The 25,523-nt window shown below is 36.0% G+C and overlaps 1 protein-coding gene across 24 annotated transcripts in view; it reads left to right on the forward strand.

The window, feature by feature from the left end:
* The first annotated feature begins 10,888 nt into the window (after nucleotides 1-10,888).
* LOC138692929 (RNA binding protein fox-1 homolog 2-like) overlaps nucleotides 10,889-25,523 on the forward strand; it is a 1,380,865-nt gene continuing 1,366,230 nt past the window's right edge. For 21 of the 24 annotated variants that reach the window (XM_069816296.1, XM_069816310.1, XM_069816300.1 and 18 more), the window contains exon 1: nucleotides 10,889-10,910. The gene's annotated coding sequence lies outside the window, so the exon portion shown is untranslated. Of the gene's footprint in view, nucleotides 10,911-25,001; nucleotides 25,101-25,523 lie in introns of those variants that run through there. The other 3 variants (XM_069816292.1, XM_069816308.1, XM_069816287.1) reach the window with 2 other exon arrangements.

The raw sequence follows: 25,523 nt of genomic DNA on the forward strand, positions 1-25,523 counted from the left end.
TCATAAAAATCGTAATAAGTTTATATTACAGACACATAATTATGACACAAGACAAATTATTAATTCAACATTAGTAGAACCTAAATGTCTCACATCTGCTGGTCTAAAGCATAGCATTAATTTTGGCCCTCGGTTGTACAATGCTTTAACTAAATTACACCCAGAACTTCTAACATGTAACCCACTAACATATAACAAAAAAAATTAGAAACGTGTTAATATCTTCAATTTGATTCAATAAATTTATAGCCTATGTGTATGAATTAATCAACCTATATTATATTTGTATTCTATAATTTTGAAATATATAGTCCTACTTTTCACGTGCGATATTATTCTTCTCTAGTGTTAATATTATATTATATAATCCCATTGCCGCTGTAATTTAAATTTTAGTTCCTATTTTATTTTACTTATTTATTTTTATTATTTTTTTTATATATTTCTCTTATATTAATATTGTATTATATAATTTCCGTAACTGTAATTTTAATTTTATTTCCTATTTTATTTTATTTTATATTCTCTTATAGGCCTATTAATATTATATCTGAACTGCGACCGAACACGAGTGCTGCTCATTCGGTCTCAAATTTTGTTAGGATAGTTTATATATATTTATAAACAGCTTTCCCAATGACGGGACTGCCTCATTGAACAAAGCATAATAAACATATTGAGTGAAAACAAAAACAGACCACAAAAGAGAAAGGAGGGGAACGAACAAAAGGGAAAAGTAAGTACAGGAAAGATAATAGCATGCATAACAGGCCTAAACATAGTAAACAAACAGATTAGATATTCGAGCAAAATTCTCCCTTTTTAGGAAACAAAGTACAGATGGTATTTTAAAATGGCAAGTGATCCTCTGATAGCGGCAAGGGAAACATCACGAATGAAGTCGTTGTTCAGCTGGAACTGCTTGCAGAAACTGGCAAAGAGGCGAGGTATTGTGCCCCTAGCGCCAACCATTAGCCCAACTACTTCAATGGAGGTGAGGTGATATTTCTCCAAATAGAATGGAACTGTGGGCTCATAAATTCTGCATTTTTCTGCGTGGACGTCAGCGGGCTGTTGTTCCTGTGCCTCGAACCTGACTGTCGGGTCGATAATGCAGGCGGATGTAGAGCCTGGTGGAATGGCAAGCATGTCAATTCGCCGACAGGATCCCTCTTGAGAGATGCCATGGACTTCTTCGTGCACAGTGAGACCTTTCTTCCTCAAGGCTTCGGCAATCGTGGACCTGATTCTGTGATGTCTAGAGTTCCGCAGTGTCTCGCTGAAAGGACAGGCACCCAAAACGTGGCCAAGAGTTTCAATCTCCTACTGTATCTCCTTTTCTTTATATTGATTGTATTATTTTATTTCTATTTCTCTTGTTCGTTTTTTAATTATATTCTTTATTCTGTATATTTAAATTTAAATAAATAAATAAATTACCCTGGTCTACTTTATTCCATATCATGTTGATCTTGAGCTGGATAATTATGTAAGTAAATAAATATAGATTCGACAAAAAAGCGCCCACTTTCTACAAGCACTTAAACGTCTTATCTATTTTTTGCAGACTGAAGACTTAAATTGAAAATAAACACTCTTTTTCTTTAATTTGACGAACGTTACGTTATAAAATTTTTGTAAACATCTGTGAATATTAGATAAGGTGTGAGGCTTGCGAAAATTGGATTGTACTTGTTTGTGTTATAACAGCCTGCCAGATATAAAGAGAGGTCGGAGCTTCAATGGGCGGCTCGGCGGGCTTTTGTGTGCTCTGCTATGCAAATTTCAATCCCTGTAATAGAACTGATTGGTTTTCGTCATTCTATCGGCACCATTCAGTGGCGAATTGCATTTTGAGATTGGACTCGTGCAGTACAAGAACCAAGTTCCAATGAAAGATATTGTGCTGCAGTACGGGTTGAACGCCGGAGAGAGTGATTAAAAAGAGAGGGGGGGGGGAGAGTTGTATTCCTGCGCCACGGGGAACGAAGCAGGTCGGGTGCATTGCTCGTCGCACTAAAAACTCCAATTAACTTTTCCTTTTGTTCATCCGTGTCTACAGAATTTTGTTTGCCACCGGTTTTGTAAGATATGTGGTGCCGCTCCTATTATAGCTTCTTGAGATCATATAAACTTAAGGGGAGAGGATGGTATTTTTTTTTAACTTTTTTCCTATTTGGTGTAAATTATTAATTTTTTGTATGTAGAGAGCTCATAGCTGTGGCAACTCAACCAAATAAAAATATTTTCAAAAAAAATTATTTGGGGGCCCAAATTTGAAAAAAAAGAAATACCCAATGCAGGATTGTACTAAAACCGATATATCTAAACCGTTTTTAAAGATAGATTCAAACAGTTTTTGCAATGTATTTGCAAAAGTATGTTCTACAAACTGTCTGTAACAGAATTTTGATATTAGTCCCTACGTTTGTAAAATAAACAATTAAAATTTAATAACAATTTTCTGATTTCCTTTCTTGCAAACAAACGGACGTATTTTTAAAACGGAATCAATTAACAAAATTCTGTTACAGAGAAGTTTTCTAATAGTCTAAAGAATGTGTGTTCTAAATTTCATGCAGGTATCTTTAATAGTTCAGAAATTATATTCATTTTGTCTGGCAATGTAGCAAAAAAAAAAATGATGTTACTGGAAACCGATAAAAGTGTGCGTGTGATTTAAAAATCCATAGCGCAGAAAGTTTAAAAATGACGCCTCAACATCCGATAAGGGCACAAAAACTCACAAAATGTTATGCAATGCATTCCACACATATCAAAGGGTATTTTAAAGAAAAAGCATTTCTTTGAAAATTTAATTTACTGGAAACAACAATAAAAGTGGGCGAGTGATTTAAAAATCCATAATGCAGGAAGTTTAAAAATGGCAATCCACACATATCACAGAGTATTTTAAAGAATTTTTTTTTCAATTTAGTCATTTTTCATCAAAAATACCATCCTCTCCCCTTAACAGTGAAGTGTGTTAATTTACACCACATTGAGTTCGATCATGTACGTATTTGTTAAGAAATTCAAGAAAATAGTTATCTTTTACTATACTAGGTTAGAAATACGTAAGTTATTATTTAATTTGGGTTGGTGAATTTTGTAATCTAAAACCGTAAGTAAATAAATAAATAGATAAGCAGATAAATAAGTAAATTAATGGTAAAATAAGTAAAAGAAACAAAGTAAATAAATAAATAAACTGATAAAGAGATAAATAAGTAAATTAGTAAATAATATGTAAAATAAGTAAAGAAGTGAAATGAGATAAGCATATAAGTTAGTGAAAAAAGAAATAAACGGGCAAATAAATAAGTAAGTAGATAAAGTGATAAGCAGATAAATACGTAAATAAGAAAATCTATACTAATAATCGTCCCGCGCCGTGGCGTCGTGGTCTAAGACATCCTGTCCAGGACTCGCGTTACGGAATGCGCGCTGGTTCGAGTCCTCATGGGGGAAGAAATTTTCGCATTAAATTTCGGCCAGTGTATGGGAACGGTGTCCACCTAGCAACGTGATGCACTTGGGGAGCTACGATAGGAGCGAAATCCGGTTGCGAAAGCTAGCTATAACGGCTGAGAGGATCATCGTGCTAACCACACGATACCTCCGTTCTGGTTGGATGATCGTCCACCTCTGCTTCGGCATGTGGGCGTGAGGCCAGCAGCCGGCTGGTAGGTCTAGGCCCTTCACGGGCTGTAGCGCCACGGATTATATATAATAATCAAAGCTCGGAACTTGGGGACTTGTGTCTTTGCACGTGGCTAAGCGACCGGACTTCAATGTCAACAAACTCCCGCTTCCAGCACGGAGGTACTGTCAGGTCTGCTATAAAAGTAGTTTCTGGCTGAACATATTGATAGTATTATGGTAGGTTGAGGGGTTAGCGAGTCTAGCTCCGAACCCAACGGTCCCGGGTTCGATTCGCAGTCAGGACGAGTTGCCTGGGTGAGATTTTTTCTGGGGTTTTTCCCTCACTCCAATGGATGAATATCAGGTAACTTTATCAGGCGATCGGAACACCACTCATCTTCGTCATTTCCTTTCTTTTCCTCCTCCATCATCCTTTCCTCGTCATTCCGTTTCCGGTTTCTCAGATCACTCTACCGGCGGCCTCCCGAAGCTGCTGACTCTCTCGACCGGCCTCCGTGGAATGTAGTTCAGCGATGTTGGATGACTTCTGCAATGACACCCGAGGCGGACCTACTCGGGGGAGGAGTTTCGCTTCTGACCGACGGGGGGGGGCCTTGGGGGAATTTGTCGAAGCAATAATGGTATATATCCCTATTACCGGTGGAGACTATAGAACCACCAATTTACAACTACAAGACATGCTTGAAATAGAATCATTCTACGACATTATACAGAAATTTACAGAAAACTTTCATAAGGACTTGCTGTACCACTCCAATCCTCTGATAAGAGCCCTGGCAACAAGTGTATAAAGTAGCAACTACCGTCACGATCGATCACCTCACTTAAAAATATAAAAAAAAGGGAATGGTATATGAATTCTGTCGGTTGTAGGGACCGGTCGTTAAGGGAGTCATGTGATTAGGGCGGTGCGCGTAATGGCTCTGTGGCATGCAACTCATTCCATATCGAGAATTAGCAGAATAGATCTGAATAGCTGAGCCATCCGTGCCCTCTCAGTTAAATTCCATTCAAAAATAAGTAAAATAAAATAAGCGACTAAGTTAGTAAAAAAGTAAATAAATAAACGGACAAATAAATAAGTAAATAAATAAACTGATAAACAGATTAATAAGTAAATAAGCAAATCTATACTAATAATCAAAGCTCGGAACTTGGGGACTTGTGTCTTTGCACGTGGCTAAGCCACCGGACTTCAATGTCAACAAACTCCTGCTTCCAGCACGGAGGTACTGTCAGGTCTGCTATAAAAGTGGTTTCTGGCTGGAACAACATATTGATAGTATTATGGTAGGTTGAAACACGTAATTTTATAGCATGTATATAATAAAAATAAACATGAGAAATATATCAAATTTACTGTTCTGCTCTGTACATTTTATTACAGTGTATGACTACCTACATTCGAAGATTTTCGAACCCATAACTGCTTCGCCTGTTAGTTAAACAAATGATTTGAAACGAGAAAAACTTATTTTCACTTCACATGAAGTAACAGGAGCGAACTTAAAATACTGAATATTTTCACTGTAACTGTTTTCTGTTAGATTTTCAGCAGTTGCTAGCTGATCTCGTATCTGAGAAAGATAAGTGTAGGTCTAGCCTAAATTCTTCTCAAAAATAGTTTTCAAATTGTGTGTCACTACTGGGGCAGGTCCCTCTACGACTTGATCCATGGCTATGGACAAATTTTCCACCAATTTAAAGGATTGCAATGTCTTTCAATGAATGCCCGTTTCCAGCCTCTAGTTTGTGTGTGGCACAACTTACAAAATATAAACTCTTCATTATAAGAAAATAATGTATCTCCTTTGAATTCCTCCACGAAATTCTGTACCCAAAATAAAAAAATGTATTTTCTAACTTCTGTAATACCCATTCGAATAGCACGTATTTTCTAATTCCTCAAACAGACCATTTAGCTGTACTCGTCAGAATGTCACTGACTTGGACATGACACAGTTTCCTTGTAACATTTTTAATTGCTTGCTTTCATATTTTCAACTCTTACTGTTACAGTTTTGTGCTACACGTGTTTATTATTGTAGGAGAAAGAAATTTGAGTGAGAAACCGTCAGTTATTGTCGGGTGACAGAAGGTATAAGATCGGTTAGATAGAATGCCTAAATTCAGTAAACCATTGAAAAGTAAACTTCATGCTTACGTTAGTGAATTTGGTGCCGATGTGTTTTCAACCGATGGAACAGTTTTGTTATGTAAGATTTGTAAAAAGACAGTTAATCACGATAAAAATGTATTTATAAGTCAACATGTGTCATCTGTAAAGTAAATATGTGAGTTATGTTGATATAAATAATTGATTAAATGGCGATCTTACTCGTGTTAATTGTGTAAGCATGTGCGGCTTACAGCTGTTTCGGTGTTTCTTCACACCATCCTCAGAGCATACTAGATCTCGGCGTCATCTCGAACTTCGCTGCCTGTTGAGTGGGTGCGTTCGATAGTTGAAAAGTGTTGAAATGTGATGTCAAATAGTGTGTGTTCTGAAATTGATCTGTGTGTTGAGAATTTGATCAGGGTGTGTTTTGGTGTGTCTATATATTTCATATTGTTCTAGTGTGTTGAGTTTTTGGTTTTTGGGTTGTATGTGTAGGATTCCCATGTCTGTATTTATGTTGTTGTTTGTGTGGTTGGCATTAGTTATGTGTTCGGCATATGTAGATATATTGTGTCCTCTGATTATTGCTTTAATGTGTTCTTTGTATCGAGTTTGGAATGATCTGCCTGTCTGTCCAATGTAGAAACTGTCGCAACTATTGCATGTAAGTTTGTATACGCCTATGTGGTTGTATTTATTTGTTTGTGTGTCGAGATGTCTTTGTAGTGAAAACAGAAATACAACATAACATACAGAACAGAAAACACACTACAAAAACATCTCAACACACAAGCAACACAAACAAATAAATACAATCACACAGGCGTATACAAACTCACATGCAATAGTTGCGACAGTTTCTACATTGGACAGACAGGCAGATCATTCCAAACTCGATACAAAGAACACATTAAAGCAATAACCAGAGGACACAATACATCTACATATGCCGAACACATAACTAATGCTAACTACACATACAACAACAGAAATACAGACATGGAAATCCTACACATAGAACCCAAAAACAAAAAACTCAACACACTAGAACAATATGAAATATACAGACACACCAAAACACACCCTGATCAAATTCCCCAACACACAGATCAATATCAGAACACACACACTATTTGACACCACATTTCAACAGTTCAACAGTTCATAGCATAAATACACGTCAAAAAAATGAAATTCATACTCCATCGGCAAGTCTATCGTGCTATCAAAACGGAGTGCGTTATATGGCATTAAAATTTTTTAATAGCCTCCCTATCGATATAAAAAATGAAACTCAAAACATAAAATTATTTAGAGCCAAATTAAAGAAGTACCTAATTTCTCACGCCTTCTATTCTGTAGGTGAATTCATGACTTCAATAACACTTCATGAAATTGATACTAAAACTATGTGTTGTACTAGTAGACTATATTGTAAATCTCGTCTGTATATATTTCATCTAGACTGTGACTATAAATTAAGATTTTATAATAGTATTAAGTTTTTTGACTTGTTCCATATTCTAGCTGTAAGCATGTATGAATACCATGGAATGTTAATAAATACAATACAATACAATATAACACTTTTCAACTATCGAACGCACCCATTCAACAGGCAGCGAAGTTCGAGATGACGCCGAGATCTAGTAGGCTCTGAGGATGGTGTGAAGAAACACCGAAACAGCTGTAAGCCGCACATGCTTACATAATTAACACGAGTGAGATCGTCATTTAATCAATTATTTATATTCAAGTGTTAAAAGTAGTGTTCGAAAGATTCAACATGGATTATGTTGATATAATTTAAATTTATTGCTAAAATATATTATGCCTTTTTCAAAGATTATTGTACCTCTTTTTATGCTTTTATTGTCTTTTTTGCCAGCCTATTTTTAATTGTAATAAATGCCTAAACATCCGGGCTCTATTCATGATTATTCTATTTTGGTGGTACAGGGAAAATTGCAGATTTTATTAAGTTCACACACTTCAGTTACTTAAATATATCTTCGATTTGTCTTCTAAAGGTTTACATCCCAGTCTACTCACACTTGTCACTGCACCTTCTAGAAGAAACTGGGGTTGAAATTGACAGGAAGATAAATTACGTCCTACATTTGTTGCAAACGTCATATAAATCACATCCATTGACGATAATAAAAGTTGGCCCTTGTTTTCATTTGCGACACGGCTCTCGCCTTTGTTTTTAGATGTGATATTTTTCACTGATGAAACCTTTTTTTGTATGTGTATGAGTATCTCGGGTTAAACGTCGTTGGAAAAGAGAGACATTACTGTAGTAAATATGGTAATTCTGGAAGCCATTTTGTGTTGAAATTTGAGGCGGAATATCTCGTCATTATACTCCGGGCTGAATGTCCCCGGCTGGCTCGGAGCTGGTAACTAATGGCGCTGTATCTGATTCACGCCCCCGCCGCACAAAGAAAACAAATAACCTCGTGATGTTTATAAAAACCGGAGCGTCGTTATGTGGCGACTGCGTCAATTTACAGAGCTTTAAAATGGCTCGAGGGCACGATTCATTATCCTCTGAAGCTCCAAGGGACAAGTGTATTGCCTAATTGAAAATTATCACTTGCAGTTAATTTGCATGTTAAATTCTGTGGCACATTATCGTGTATAATCAATCGCTGTTATATCACGTGCGTGTTGTCAAAGGTATACTTTATTTTCATTAATATACGTGTTTTAATTTGTTATTTTATACTAACCTGTCGCCATCCCTCTAACACGATGACCTCAAACTGGTGCAATTTAGATTTAGATTTAGATTTATTTAACAATAACATATACATAAAAACGTTACATTAAATTACCCCGAAATAGTTCCTTTACATACTTGGGTTGGATAAAAAGTAATGGCAACAGTTCGATATTTCTGACATGGCTTTATTCACAGGGGTACAACATTTACGTACCTTCTATATAGTCGCCCCCCTTATTTATTACCTTTTGCCAAATGTTTGAAAGGCGTCGTACATCATCAGCGCGTCCATCTTTGTTGATGTTCCGTATTGACCGCCCTAAAGCACGGATAAGTTCATCTCTGGTATTCTACCGGGTCCCTCGCAGTGGTTCTTTCACTTTGGTGAAAAGATCGTAATCGCATGGATCATATCGGGTGAGTACTGTGGATGTTCCAGTAGTCCGCATTTTCCGTCTGCCTTGGAGGTACAGCGTGGTGCAGTATTACCCCATCAATGTCATATGCCACAATGAACATCACTTTCACATCCCTGCCTTCCCGGAACGATTTAACCCATCGTGCCACTGTGCGATATGGCAACGCTGCATCGGATATGCTACATGCAGTCCCTGAAAACATTCTTGTGCACTACGACCTCGTGTCACTTCAATTTTGATCCAGAAACGTTGCTCTAGTTTTGTAAACGTGGTCTTAGGGCGCTCGAACTATCCCTATGAAAGTCAACGTTCTACACACTGCAGTAGATTGACAGAGTACTGTGGCCGCTGGCTGCACTAACTCATCTAACAGTCCTTGTTCATGTCCATACAGCTGGCAACTCTGGAACGCACCATCGTCACGTGACAGCAGTGTTGCCATTACTTTTTATCCAACCTATGTAGATATGCATACTTTGTAGACAAAATACTTAAGAAAAAAGGTGACATAAAGATGATAATATTAAAGTAAGTAATAATGATACTAGTAATAACTGAGTGAAAAAAGAGACGATGTTGAGATTGGTGGATTAATATTAAACTCATTATTATTAGTAGTATAATTAGTACAGGTCATGTTGATATAGTAACCAAGATAAGATAGAAAAAATATACTTAGGATATAAATAAACTTGTTTTACAATACATGATACATAATATAATACAGGGAAGTCTGTCATATAAATTTTTTAATTCTGGATCTGAAAATTTCATTGCTTAAAGTAGTCAATTACTCTGGATGAAATTTTATTATCGAATTATCGACGTGGACCATAATTTGTACCGTGTAGTAAAGCAGCAGATGTGAAACATTTAGGTTCAACTAATTTAAGAATTTCATTTCGTCTTGTATTATGATCATGTGGCTAAGCTACAAATTTCATTCTATTTTTATGATAGGATTTCATTAAAGAATATTTATAAATTTGGTCAATTCTAAAAGCATTCAATTCGGAATGGATCAAATTTGTTGGATAATTCAGTCGCCTTTTCAAACAAATTTTGATTATACGTTTTTGCGACATAATTGGAGGAAGAAGAGCAGTTTTTGTAATGCCTCCCCATCCAATTATACCATATCGGATAACAGATTCAACTATAGCCAAATAAACCAAACGTAATACATGAGTAGGCAAGTAATGGCGAAGGTTTACATGGATCTGTGACATTTCTAACTTCTGCATTTTTATACAAATTAATGTGAAACTTCTACCACATATGTCTTACATTGTGGACATGCAATACATAAATTTTCAATTTGATATTCTAGTTAGTTTACTTATAATTAATATTTGTTACTTTTTTAATGCTGAATTATAATTGTCACAGTTTTCAAAGTTTACATATTTCTTCCTTTAATTTATATTTAATGTATTCCTAATATACTGTATGTAGAGTGGATCGGGGGAAGATGCCTGACTTTTTCTTTGATTGAAAATTTAAGATACTTTTCATTTAGTTTTGTTATTCATATTGTCAATTTAAAGGGCTGCAGTTCCACGCAAGCGCTGGTCCCTTTAAGTTCGTCTTAAGGGGCTTTAAATTGTCATAGAGGCAAAATAAGCACAGATTTAGGAAACTGAAACATTATTTTGTTTTTTAGAGTTAAAAACGAAATTTCCATTTTTTAATTTTTATTATTATTATTATTATTATTATTATTATTATTATTATTATTATTATTATTATTATTATTATTTTGTTTTATTTATTTTTTATTTATTCATTTTTTTATTTTTCATTTTTCATTCCCCTCCTCCCTCCACCGCCTTAATCTCAGCTTGGGACATTTCGTACTACTACCTGCAGTGTAACTATTGAAAATGTTTTATTAAACTTTCATTTTAAACCTGTTTTCACTTTTGTTTCAGGTATACCTCGAAGCAGATGTGACTTGTGAACTTTGGATGATTAACAGGCCAGTTGTGTTTATACTTGTTTAAAAGATTGGTAAAAATCTTTGTTTACTATAATTTGAATTTTCCTTATTCTTTGTATATAGCCGATTATATGAATATTTTTCGCATGAAAATATGAAGTCCCAGAAAGTAGGCAGTGCGCATGATCAGACATACAACGAAACAAAACTAATTTTATTACCTCAACTAGTCGTTCTCTTGTGAACCAGGTCGCTCGTCCTCTGATCATGCGCATTACCTGCTTCCTGGGACTTACAAGATATCTGTGCGACAAAATTTTTTTCTAAGATTGTACATCTGCAATTTCATAATTGAAGACCTCCCCGGAAAAAGGATATAATATCAGGTTCTTGAACTATGTGATGCAGATGGAATGAGTAATTTTAAACCACTTTTTATAACAATAAATTATTGCGTTCAATAGTTGAATAAACATATATCCTTGTTTAGTGAAATACTTGCGACCCATAGACCCAATGAAATATTACCCTGAAATTATTTTCCTTTCTCCTCAAACATGAATTACAGTTTTGGTGGTTTCGAAACGTAATGGCAACATAGTTTCTAAACTTTGAATTCATTTTTAAGTTCTAATAAGTCAAGTATATTCAAATGAAAAAAAAAACATGCAAATGTTCAGTCTTTTCACTTATTTTAATGTAAAATATGAAAATAGTTATTTTACAATTACATTATTAGCATTAACGTTTTCGCCCAATTTTGGGCATCTTCAGACATAAAGTTCGATATCTATATGAAAAATAAGCAATACACATTGAATATTAACAAGTATAAAGGCGTACCAAGGTTAAAATAGTGGAAAATGGTAAAAGTTTAAAAACAGTACAAATGGCATTATTATATGTGGTATATATAATTATGCATATTTAAAAAAAATGAAACGGAATGTGAAAAAAATAATGCGTAATATTACTAGTGATTGTTCAAACTAGTCAGCCAGGTAATTTTTATAATATTCTTGGCGCTAAGACCAACAATAACCAGTTCTGATGATGGCCAATAGCAAGCCGAAACATGTTAAAAAGGTAATATAAAATTTAACACGTGAAAGACATATAATACGTTTTCCAAAGTGAGGTATTGTATTGAAAATGATGGAGAGAAGTGTGTGTGTCCGGTATTGTAGAGGAACCAGTGACGACCACTATGCATTTTGATAAGTTTGACGGCTTTAACAATAAAACTTTGATGAATGTATAATAGTTTCATGTCACTGTCTATATTGTTGTAGTTCAATTCAATTCAATTTATTTGACCATTAGACATACAGTTTTAGGCTTCGTCAGAATACATTGAAAAACATATAAATACATTTTAAAGAACACTAATAAAAGAAACGGTGAAATTTAAATAATACAATGAAAACATGGAATAATTTGAAACTTTTAAATTAAAGAAAACTAACTAAATTGCAATTAAACTTATTTATTAAAATACAATTTCATATAAATTTGTGTTGAAAAACTCAGCAATAGAATAAAAAGGATTATTTAATAACCAATTGAAAAATCTAGTTTTGAAGCTATTGATTGGTAATTTATAATATTTACTTGGGAGCTTATTATATAATTTCATCCCCATAATTAAAAAGTTTGTGTTGCTCTTGTGTAATCTACAATATGGAATATTAATTTGTTCACTATTTCTAATTTCATGATCATGTATATTGGCCACTAATGAGTAATTGTCGATATTTTGTCGAGTGTAAAGTACTAGATCGTATATATACAAATTTATGATTGTTAAGATCCGAGATTGTCTGAAAAGTGGCCGACAATGTTCCAGATAGTTTGATTTACATAAAATTCTAATGGCTTTCTTTTGTAAAATCAAGACGCTTCCAATTTTGGTTCCATTTGCCCAGAAAATTTGGGCATATCTGATTATCGACTGAAAGAAAGAAAAGTAGGCACATCTTAAATAATTTTCAGAGACGCAAGTCGTTAATTTCTTTAACAAATATAAAACTCTTGATAGCTTTGTGCATATGTATTCGATGTGCTTATCCCATGTTAAACTGGAGTCTATAAAAGTCCTAGAAAATTGTGTAGTTGAGTCTGTTGTCCTTATTTATTAGATAATTTAGGCTGAAAGTTATGTTGATAGTTTTTTCTTGATTAAGCAAGATACCATTCGATTCAAACTATAAAGTCATCTGTGATAGAGTGTCGTTGTTGAGAGCATGTAATTGATTTAGAGTAGAGGAAGAACATAGGAAAGTAGTATCATCTGCATACATAATTGTTATTGCTTTAATGAATTCTGGAAGGCATTTATTGCTATTAAGAATAGTAGAGGACCAATTATTGTGATTGGAGTTTGTGATGTGTTCTGCATGGGTTGAATTGTTGTGTGTTGTAGTTATGGCTGTGATCTATTCCTTGTAACGTGTTAAATTTCGAAATTGTTGGTAAACTATGAAGTATTCTAATACATTACTACATAGAATACTATAAAACATATTTAAGATAATAATACTAAAAAATACGCATTTTTATAATGGATTCGTTATTCGAGATGGAAGCGAATTTACTGTGGGGTAAACTAATACTTGAGAACAATGAAACGACTGTCCGTAAGCTTGTGAGACGAGAAAACTGTTTCATGGTTTCTCATTTTAATATTTTCGGATTTTTATGTTTTAAATTGATTTCAGTTCATTTCATATCTAAAATACAGGGACATCATTTTATTTTTACTAACATTTTTAATATTAACTTGCCTACACCTCTGGATCAACGGCGTTTGCTACCCCCTTCCACGACTGGAGTTTGATGATACTGGCGTAATATACAAACAAATCACTTTACTAGGTATAGGAGGGAAGAAAAGTAGTTCATCCATTTACGTAAACTAGGAAATATTGCGCTTTTGAGTTTGATCATTTTCATTTGGTCTTTGTTTAATCAAAATACAGCACAGTATTAACAATGAGTGTATTTACTCACGAACGGAGTTATCCATGTGGACGTATTCATTATGCAGTGTATATCATACTATCGACAGCACATTAGCATACAGTATAGAGAATGAAGTTAAATTGAAAAATAATCATAATATGGATATTTGAACACATTTTTTAAAATGGTGGCCGTTCATTTCGATACAGGCTTCAGTTATAATGTGCATATTATCGCACTATAGACTATTGCACCTAATCCCAATTACCAGTTTCGTTCTTCGTACTAGTAACTCATGTTGAAATAATTCCGTACCTACTCTTTAAAAGAGTACCTTACGTACTGTAAATTCAATCTTCACTTCTGCCCGATCCGAGAAGATAAAATTACTCAGACATACTATCTACTGTCCAAGTTGTTATGTCGTAGGGTCGTAGAAAGGGGGGAAATCACGTGACAGTTAATTACTTAACGAGACCCTTTTATTTAAATTATTTTAAACAGTTGTATAATATTACGTAGACGTCAAATTTCTAACAGAAATTAATGTTCTCAGATAAGAGCTAAGACAGCCCAGCCACTAGCTGGCGAATAAAAGCTGGTGGGGGAAACCAGGATACGACGTAGGCAAATGGACGACAGTACCTGTGCGAAAATGATTCAATATTGAAAGCTCTTTCGTCACTGGAAAACGCGAACATATTTTTGGAACGTCTTGTTTACTATGACTGTATATGCGGTCTTGGATCTGTGTGGAGGACGGTTGAACTTCATTAGTAGAAGGGGTGGGAGTGAAGTATATTCAAAAACTCAGGTACAATAAAAATTGAAGTAAAAATAAAATGATGTCCCTGTACAAGCCCAACTACTAATGCCGTAGTACTGACTTTTCCGTAGAGATACAATGTATGTGTTTCACAGTGGTAGTGATAAACTCGTCCTTCGCAAGATAATCCTGCTGTTTTGTTTGTTCTGTTGGAGAACAATGTTCCGTAGTGGTAATTTAACTAGTGCACTTCCAATGCCGACACAATGAAAACAGACGAAGCTACGGAAAATCCTATAATTGACATAGTTTGTTTGGATAGTTAAAACAACTGCCTCTGGTAATGAGGGATAGAACGATGTAATGCGTGAAACTGATGGCCATTAAAGAAATAAATAACAGAATGCGGAATTCATAGCAGCATTCCGCTTATAATGAACTTTAGTGACTCATTGTCAATCACATGACAGATCAAAGTTACGAAAATATTTACGTAATTGTATGTGTTCAAAAGTAGTATCGTGGAATTCAATTATTGTCGTTTGTATTTGATACTTACGTACCGTCAACTGAATGACTATACAGGGTGAACCATAAGTAATACCATTAAATGCAGGAAATTATATTTTTAGATATTCCAAAGAAGAAAGTTTAATACAGGGACATCATTTTATTTTTACTTCAATTTTTATTGTATCTGAGTTTTTTAATGTACTTCACTCCCACCTCCTCTACTAGTAAACTTCCAACCTTCCTCCACATAGAACCAAGGCCGCGTATGCAGTCAAAGTAAACAGTACAGAGTTAGTGAGTATAGTACGTTTCAGAAATACGTTCGCGTTTTCCAGTGACGAAAGAGCTTTCAATATTGAATCATATTTTCGCCCAAGTACTCTCGTCCGTTTGTCTACGTCGCATCCCGGTTTCCCCCACCCGCTTCTTCTCCCCCCTTGTAAAGGCTAGTGGCTGGGCTGTCTTAGCTCTTTTCTGAAAACATTAATTTCTGTTAGGAATTGGACGTCTACGTAATATTATACAACTGTTTAAAATAACTTAAATAAAAGGGCCTCGTTAATTAATTTCCACGTGATGTCCCCCCTTTCTACGACTCTGCGTTAAAACCACTTGGACGGACAGTAGATAGCATGTGTGAGTAATTTTATCTTATCGGATCTGTCAGAATGAAGATTGGATTTGCAGTACGTAAGGTACTCTTTTATAGAGTAGGTATATAATTATTTCAACATGAGTTACTAAGTATGAAGGACGAAACTGGTAATTGGAATTAGATACAATAGTCTATAGTGCGATAATATGCACAAAAGAACTAAAGCCTGTATCGAAATGAACGGCCACCATTTTCAAAAATGTGTTTAAATATCCATATTATGATTATTTTTCAATTTAACTTCATTTTCTATATTGTACGCTAATGTGCTGTAGACTGTATAATATACACTGCATAATGAATACGTCCGAATGGATAGCTCAGTTCGTGAGTAAAAATACTTATTGTTAATACAGTACTGTATTTAGATTAAACAAAAACCTAATGAGAATTATCAAATTTAAAATCGCAATATTTCCTAGTTTACGTAAATGGATGAACTACTTTCCTTCCCTCCTCTACCTAGTAAAGTGATTTGTTTGTACTTTACCAATGTCGTCGAACTCCAGTCGTGGAAGAGGGTAGCGAACGGTGTTTCCGGTTCTTAACAGTTAATCGAAATGTATAGCCAGGTTAATATTAGAAATGTTAGTAAAAATAAAATGATGTCCCTGTACAATTTTCCTTGTTTTTGTATCCTTTTGGAGGTAAAATAGTTATTTATGAAACAAGTTCTTAAATGTTATCTTTCTGTCACAAATATAAAGTTTGTGAAACGAAGCTTTTGCACTCGTGCAAAAAAAGATAACTTTACGAATGTGTGTCGTACAGTGTTTTTTCTACAATAGCATAAATTTACATTAAATAAATACTTCAAGTTGGATAGATTATAAGATCACAATGTCATGGCCGTCTAAACTCAGAACCATTGAGAAATAAGTATCCATGGAATGGCAACCTGTTTTATTCATGTTTACGATTTCATGACCGTCTAAACTGTCCATATACTTCTAGAAAACAACAAGAAACAATGCAAAAACACCAGTTCTAGTGATTCTTCAGCTACAACAAAAACGTCGTGCAACATTAAACAATGCAGGAAGAACTTCAATTACGACGGTCCATCAGCGTCAACTTCATCATGTCGGACAGTTTCAGAAGGAAAAAGTTTCTGTCCTGATTGTGACGAAACCTTTGAGGAACCAATTTCTGAGGACTGGGTGCAGTGTAGGGGGTGCAAACAGTGGTGGCATTAAGATTGTTCGAGCTACGAAGGCGTTGGACTTTTTCAATATGATAGTCACTCTTAGCTGAGAGACTACAACGTGTTCATAATGTGTGCATATGATTCATCTGCAATTCTCGTAAATTTGACCATATAGCACCTTCCCTCCAGTTACTTTCATGGGTGCGTCTGAAGGAACGAAGAACAATACATTCACTGTCTCTTCTCTTTAGAATCATACATACTTCTACTCCGAATTATCTGTTATCGCGCTTTCAATTTCTTACAACTCTTCGAAACCGACATCAAGCACTTCTTTCTATCCCTCATCAAAAAACGTCTTTATACTCATCCTCCTACACTGTAGAAATACCTCGCCTCTGGAATTCGTTACCTAATGATGTCAGGGATTGCCGGAATTTATCACAATTCAAAATTAAATTGGAAAATTTTGTCTTGTTTAATGCTTTTTAGGTATTGCTAGAAGTGTTGATTTGTGTTTTTTACTCTAGATTAAAATCGCAAGTTTCTTGTTTATGTTAGTTAATTAGGATACAATTAATTATACTTAATCACTCATTTAAAGTTTGTGTGACTGCATCCTGTGTATATTTTTGTGTGACTTTACTTTGTTTATAGTGTATTTTTTTTTTTTCCTTTTTATTTCTGTTATTGTATTTGTATTTCTGGTGGTGTGGAAGAGAAGGCCTGATGGCCTTAACTACACCAGAATAAATAAATAAATAAATCTTGAAGGGCAACGTGCGCAGTTCTAAAGGACAGTGCTGTAAGATTGCGCGTTCGCAACTTTCCAAAGAAGAATTTTTGTAAAGAACAAATATTTAATTTTTGTAACTTTTTTCATATTACTGTGATCTTAAGAATCAAGATTTTCGTTTCATAAATATAGCTTCTATATTTGTCTCAAAAATGAGCATTTAAGGACACAAATTCACTAAGTGCGCAATCTTAGGAGCATTTACCTTACTGTTACGAGCCGGATTTTCGAAGAATACTCTCGTTTTTCTTCTCAGCATCATTTCATCATCTCCGCAAGAGGAAGTGTTGTGCCACTCAGTACTGCCATATATCGTCGGTCTTCAAACTGTCGTGAAAACGGATGAAAGAAAGAATTTCGTTCTCTTCTTTATCATCGCCACCATCGGAGTATGAAGTTATAAACAACGTTCTCCGATGTTTACCGTTATCCACTCCGCTTTCGATGGACCTATAAATCGTCTTTCATCTTTATTACTTTCTTCAACTGTTTTTCTCCGTCAACTCTTTCTAGCTATACTCGTTTTCTGTTTCATAGTGGAGTACATTTTAAAACTCATTTTTACTCTTTCCTTGGGTATATGCGTACATCACATCCTCAAGTAATTGAATTATAACTACACCGATGATTTACATTCAAATATATGCTTTTATTGATGCATCATATTACGAAGTAGCGTACCTACTAGTATTTATTTGCGTTTAAAATGAAGAATAATAGAATAAGACCAGTTTTATTTTGCATATTGTGAATATTTTAAATTTTTTATGAAACATGCGTATTTTAATTTAATATTATATACTGAATGTCCCGCGCCGTGGCGTCGTGGTCTAAGGCACCCTGCCTAGGACTCGCGTTACGGAATGCACGCTGGTTCGAGTTCTCATGGGGAAATAAATTTTCTCATTAAATTTCGGCCAGTGTATGGCACCGGTGCTCACCCAGCATCCCGATGCACTTGGTGAGCTGTGATAGATAGCGAAATCCGGTTGAAAAAGTCAGCTATAACGGCTGGGGGGATCATCGTGCTAACCACACGATACCTCCATTCTGGTTGGATGATCGTCCTCCTCTGCTTCGGCATGTGGACGTGAGACCAGCAGCCGGCTGGTCGGTCTGGGCCTTTCATGGGCTGTAGCGCCACGGATTATTATTATTATTATTATTATTATTATTATTATTACTACTACTACTACTACTACTACTACTACATACAGAGTGATTCAAAATTCCGGCGACATAGACAAACTCAGTTATTAGTGCAGATAACGAAAAATATAAAAAGAGAAACGTTGCCAGAAAAATGTACTTTTGAATATAACTTGCTTGAATTTTCAACGTAGAATGCACCATTGAGATTGTACCTATACTGGTATGAGCCTCAAGTGTATCCCTGTATAGATGTATAGGAAATAATAACGTTTACCTATAAAATAAAAAATGGTTTATAAATGACTTAGCACCGTTTGGAAAATAACTCTTCATGTGTCAGAGGAAAATCAATTTTGTTTCTGTAGGCCTACATCTGAAGTCTGTTTAGAGCAGCGGTGGCGAAAATGTAATCGTGCGCCGAGCCACTGTGTAACCTGTACGTGCATAGCACCTATGGAGGGAGGCGGACACCCGAAGGGGAAGTGAAGCAACTGTCTGACTTATTAACGGATTTTCATTTTCCTTACGTCAAGCACTTAAATGTAATTTTATTCAGTACAAGGCTACAAACTAATGTTTAGTACGTGTAACTAAGAAAGAAATGAACAATATCACAACCTAAAATTAACTGCCTTCACAATGTCTCTGCGACAAAGTTTCAAAATCAGGAAATATGTCACTTACTGCCAGTCGTAGTTGATGACGAAGGTATTTGTCTGTCAGTCGTGATCTAAATTTGGTTTTTATTATTTTCATTGTTGAAAATAATTTTTCACAAACGTAAGTTGTAGCGAACATGGCTTCAACAGAGCAAGCGAAAGAACGAAGCTTGGGATATTTATTTTTTGGCAAAGATTTGAAAAGTTCAACATTTGTCAAGCCCTTACATCTAGCTTTCATTTGACATCACATAGTAAATCAGTGAGTTCAAATTGAAGAGCTAACCGCATTATTCGTACATCTGCTGAAAAAGGGTCGACGTACAGAGAGATGATGATGATGATGATGATGATGATGATGATGATGATGATGATGATGATGATGATGATAACAACAATAACACTTAACCGTTTAATGTTTCATCAGTAACATGTAGTATAATGCCGTTTTATGTTATACAACCGTTTTCCTCGTAATACTTGTGAACAAATCATACATTTAATATTCTCATCATATTGACAGCAAAAAAATGCGTCCTCCCATCCTACTTGGAACTTTCGTACACGGTTTCGAGAAAGACATATGCCACTCGCAGTTCGGAGACAAATACAAATGGAACGGAGTTTGACTCCAGTGAGTGAGAGGGTGGGGGTTGGCGGAGGATAGAAGCAAGCGAAATGCACAGCTATCACTGCGAGCCACAATGTCTCGCGAGTCACGTTCTCGCCATGGCTGGTTTAGAGGAATATTTATCTAGTCAGCAATGTATGTGATGGAGGAGAGAGGGAAGGAACTGACCAACCTAACCCATTATATCCTGGTTTAGTTGCCTCATGAGTAATGCCTTACTTGTGTCACTTGTGAGGTTAAACCATGTCTTTGGACAGTTGACTAAACAACAACAATAAAAGTGAGATAGAATGAGAATATGAAAATACTTTGTAAGTAGGTCGTGCTAAATGTACCTTGAGAGTCTTACTGAGTCAGAAAAACGAGAAGCTAATGGAATAGGGAACGGACTTGGCTGTTAGGCTCTTTGTTTTATTCTTAGTGTCACGTTAGCGTATTGCCCACGGGATCTATGACCTCGTACTCATATGCAGTAATGTTAGTACGAAATATAAATGTTATGATGCTGGAAAAAAAATGCTACCGCATTAACTTAAATAGGACCCTTGCTTATCGTATGCATTTCGAGAGTTTATGATTGAGGAAAACCATGGAAACCGTAGTGCCATTAGCGCCACAGCGACCCTGGTGGGGTTTATTAAAATTCATGTTGTAGAGGTGTACTACGCACGACACTGTTCCCTGCCCGTAACAACCCAGACTGAAGAGGGAAGTCACTACAGCTACAACAATTTTACGAGGCCTTTAATCTGATCCTCTGTGCCAATTTACATGGGATTGGGGTAGCGTTTCGGTTGAGACAAGATTTTCCACTCAACTGCCTTTCTATTCCGTGAATCCTAATGCATTTCCGCGAATGTCTTATCGAAATCAATTTATCGCGCAGTAAATCAATACTGTGTTGCAACTGCCTTTTGTATCAGGGGATATCGCGACATGTTTAACATTTTGACGAGTCTATACATTTCTTTATATTGAACGCCGATATTATTGAACCTATAGAATAACAGACTTTGAACTAGAGAGTCAGAGATTCGATCACTTTTGTGTTGAGGTATTTCATTTTGCGTCATAGTCCATATTGATATTGATATTTATTTGTCAGCCAACTTTACAATTATTCATAGTTGTGGTGGGCCTTTACATTTCTGCTTTTCGATCCACCATCCCTTTAATGTATACCCAATACCAACCTTTTATATTAATATAGACCTATCCATTTACCATTTACTTCCTGATTACTTCCTATTCTTCTGTTTTAACTGAATTGCTATGTGAAGGGTTCAGAACTATAGTGGGCCAAGCGCCATTTACTAAAACCGTAGAAAACAAGAGTTAAAATGAGTTATCATCATAATTCAATGGAAACATATAGCAAGTAATATAAAGTATACACATTCAAACTAAACGATATGTCAGTCTTCATTAAACTATGGTATTCACTTAACTTTTACCCTTGCTTCCTCCGTTTTTAATAAATGGCGCTTGGCCCACTATGGCTCTGAACCCTTCAGATATCCTTCCCTATCTATCCTCTTCTATTCTCTCTCACAAATGGACCATCTCTTCAATTTATCGCTTTGCTATTAGATATTGTATATTCCTTTCCTTAATAATTTGCATTGTATTTTTATTTTCTATTCTCAAATATTACTTATAACTTTTAGAGAACCCGGAGGTTCATTTCCACCATCCCATAAGACCGCTAACGGTAAGATTAATCCAGTCCCTTCCATCATATCCCATCTCCCTCAAATCCATTTTAATATTACCCTCCCATCTACATCTCGGCCTTCCCAAAGATCTTTTTCCCCTCCGTCCTCCCAACTAACACTCTGTAGATCTATGTATTTATGGATTCACCCATACGTGCTACATGGCCTGCCCATCTCAAACGTTTGGATATAATGTTCCTAATTGTGTCAGATGAAGAATACAATGCGTGCAGTTCAGCGTTGTGTAACTTTCTCCATTCTCCTGTAGCTTCATCGCTCATAATTTCGCTGTAGAGACTGTTTTAAAAAATGGTGATTCTGCAGCAGCGAATATTTAGACATTTTTAACATTAGAAGCATTGACATGTTTCAGACCGGCACACTGTAAACAGCTGGGTACATGAGTTTCGAACTACGGCGTCTCCAGAAAATAAAAAGCATGGAGGGAAACGAAAGACTCTACGGACGTCATGTTGAATGAGTTTGTGTTTCCACAGCTGCAAAATCTTAATGTTGACCTAGCATCTGTCTATTTCCAGCAAGAAGGAGCAACAGCGCACACTTCACGCCACTCTATGGAAACCCTGAGAATAGTCTATGAAAACAGGTTCATTTCACGCTTTGGAGACATTCCGTGGCCTCCTCGATCACCAGATCTTTCAATTTGTAATTTTTTCCTTTGGGGATATTTTATATACAAAGTCCTTGCCACACGACTAGACGATTTAGACACATTGAAGCAAAGGATTAAGAATGAAATCCATGCCATTCCAGTCATGCGTACACGCCTCATGATGGAGAGTTCAATATATTCGTTATTATATTGTAAATAAATAAATATTTGAACGAATGACTAAATGAAAAAATAAATAAGTGAACAAACGAACAAACAAGCAAGCGAATAAATAAATAGATGCAAAATGTAAGCAATAAACAAATAAGTAAATAAATAAATTTTATGCAAAGTGAAAACTATGCTCGGGTCTACGCAGCGTCAATAACATACTTGACACATAATATGTACTTAAGATTAGGTTTTGACTTGTAAGTAGCGAAAGATAGTTCAAACTTATCATCTGGAGAACTTACTGCAGAGTAATTACGTATTAACACGTGTTAGTCATCGATCAAATTATTACTGGTGCAATATCTTTACCATTTTCTCTCCCGAGCTGTAATGAGCAACAAGTTATGAATAAGTAATTTGCATAAAATTGACCCAAAACTAACAGGCGGTGCTTGTAAACGGTAACCTACTTCCATGCAGGAAAATTTTAATTGACATTGTATATGAGATTGCGCATTATATATTCAGATTATGTAGTGAAATAATGAGATGTGGGTCATAGGGCTGTGTATACTGATGCATTTTTAATTGTTTTCGTTTATATTCTTCGCAGTCCTTGTGATAGTAGGAGAAAGAAGAATAAAGTGCATCAGATTTGCTGATGATATGGCGTTGTTAGCTGGATAGGAGATGATCCTGAGGGATATGCTACAATATCTATCGTAGAAATCGTCACTGTCTTGCAATCGTCCATTTTACGTAATAGATCAACCGAAATCTGATATACTACAGAATTCAAGTACCCAGTATTCGTAAAGAGAACAAACTCCCGGGCAGTAACTCTTGATACGATGTAAACAACTGGATACGGTAGAAGTGACTAGTGACATAGACCGTTGTTCCAACCAAGAAATTCAACCTTTAAAAACTGGATTTTCAAAAATTGTAACATAGACCGTTATTCGGCCCAATGCATCAATTGATAAGTAACGCAGGACAAACACGAAATATTTGCAGTTAGTTGTGTGCTTCTTTTCAAAGAATCAAACTTGGGTCTACTGATTCGTAATCAGGAACAATCATGAAGGTGCATAGGTTGGATAAAAAGTAATGGCAACAGTTCGATATTTCTGACATGGCTTTATTCACAGGAATACAATACCTTCTATAAAGTAGCCCCCTTATTTATTACCTTTTGCCAAATGTTTGGAAGGCGTCGTACACCATCAGCGCGTCTATCTTTGTTGATGTTCCGTATTGACCGCCCTATAGCACGGATGAGTTCATCTCTAGTATTGTACCGGGCCCCTCGCAGTGGTTCTTTCACTTTGGTGAAAAGATCGTAATCGCATGGATCATATCGGGTGAGTACGGTGGATGTTCCAGAATCTCCCATTGCCAGCGGCGCAAGAGGTCCTTGACAGCAGCAGCGGTGTGACTCCTTGCATTATCATGAAGAATAATGGGATTCTGTACCACCAATGTCATGCAGAATGTGGAGCACAGTTTTGTGACATACTCAGACTTCCGCTGCGCAGTCCATCGGCGATCAGCATCCAACAGGGAAGCAAGGAGTTGAACTGTGTTGTCCTCCACGCGGGGTCGTCCTGTACGGAGATTGTCCTGAACGGCATCCCTGCCTTCCCGGAACGCTATAACCCATCGTGCCACTGTGCGATATGGCAACGCTGCATCGGCATATGCTTCATGCAGTCCTTGAAAACATTCTTGTGCACTACGACCTCGTGTCACTTCAATTTTGATCCAGGAACGTTGCTCTAGTTTTGTAAACGTGGTCTTAGGGCGCTTCCACTATCCCTAAGAAAATCAACGTTCTACACACTGCAGTAGATTGACAGAGTACTGTCGCCGCTGGCTGCACTAACTCATCTAACAGTCCTCGTTCATGTCCACACAGCTGGCAGCTCTCGAACGCACCATCGTCACGTGACAGCAGTGTTGACATTACTTTTTATCCAACCTATGTACATCGGAAAACGCACGTGATATTTCGTGTTACAAGTGATTCCCTTTCTTTCTGGTAGCTTATTGTGGTTACGTAAGTAACTCATATTGCTATTTTTTACTGGTGCCGCTTATTACCAGCATACGGGCCGACTGAACACGTCTCTTCTCGCTCTCCATAAAATAAAGATGTGGAACAACACCAGACAGCTTTACAGTTCGTACACAGGATGGCAGTTTTCGTAAGAATGTCCCGCTTGGAACCGGACCAGCTCTCGGCCTCGCTGTTGCAGAATTTCACTTTCAGTTGTCTGTTAATTCTATCGTCGTGCGGAGCGCTCGCTCTCCAGGCGCCTTGTGTTTCTGTCAGGTGTTTGATTATCAATTTGTTTGGCCTCGGGCGTGAGTGTTATTGAGTGAAGTTCGGAGTGTTACATTTGTTTTACTGCAGAGACTGGTGGTAATAATTGGATACTTATCCAGTAAGTCACTTTCCACTGTTTTCATGTAGTATAATTAATTCAGCAACTGTTCCTCACTTATGGCACTAATTTGTAGTTGTCCCGAATTTTCTGTATTGCCACTTATCTGGTTATTGTACATTCCATTAATGTTAGTCTACATATAGTGTCATCATTATGACAATTAAACATCTACGTCATAATACTTCGTAATAATAATAATAATAATAATAATAATAATAATAATAATATCATCATCATCATCATCATCGCCCTTACCACGATCATCTTTGTTATGACATCGGCCTTCTCATGACTATCAGTTTTGTATAATATCGCTCTTCTTATGACCATAATTTTTATTATACTCATAATATTGCCCTTACAAAGAGTATCATTTTTGTTACTATATCGCCCTTACTACGACAATGATTTCTGTTACAA

The sequence above is a fragment of the Periplaneta americana genome, chromosome 17 (assembly GCF_040183065.1).
Source record: "Periplaneta americana isolate PAMFEO1 chromosome 17, P.americana_PAMFEO1_priV1, whole genome shotgun sequence".
NCBI lineage: Eukaryota > Metazoa > Arthropoda > Insecta > Blattodea > Blattidae > Periplaneta > Periplaneta americana.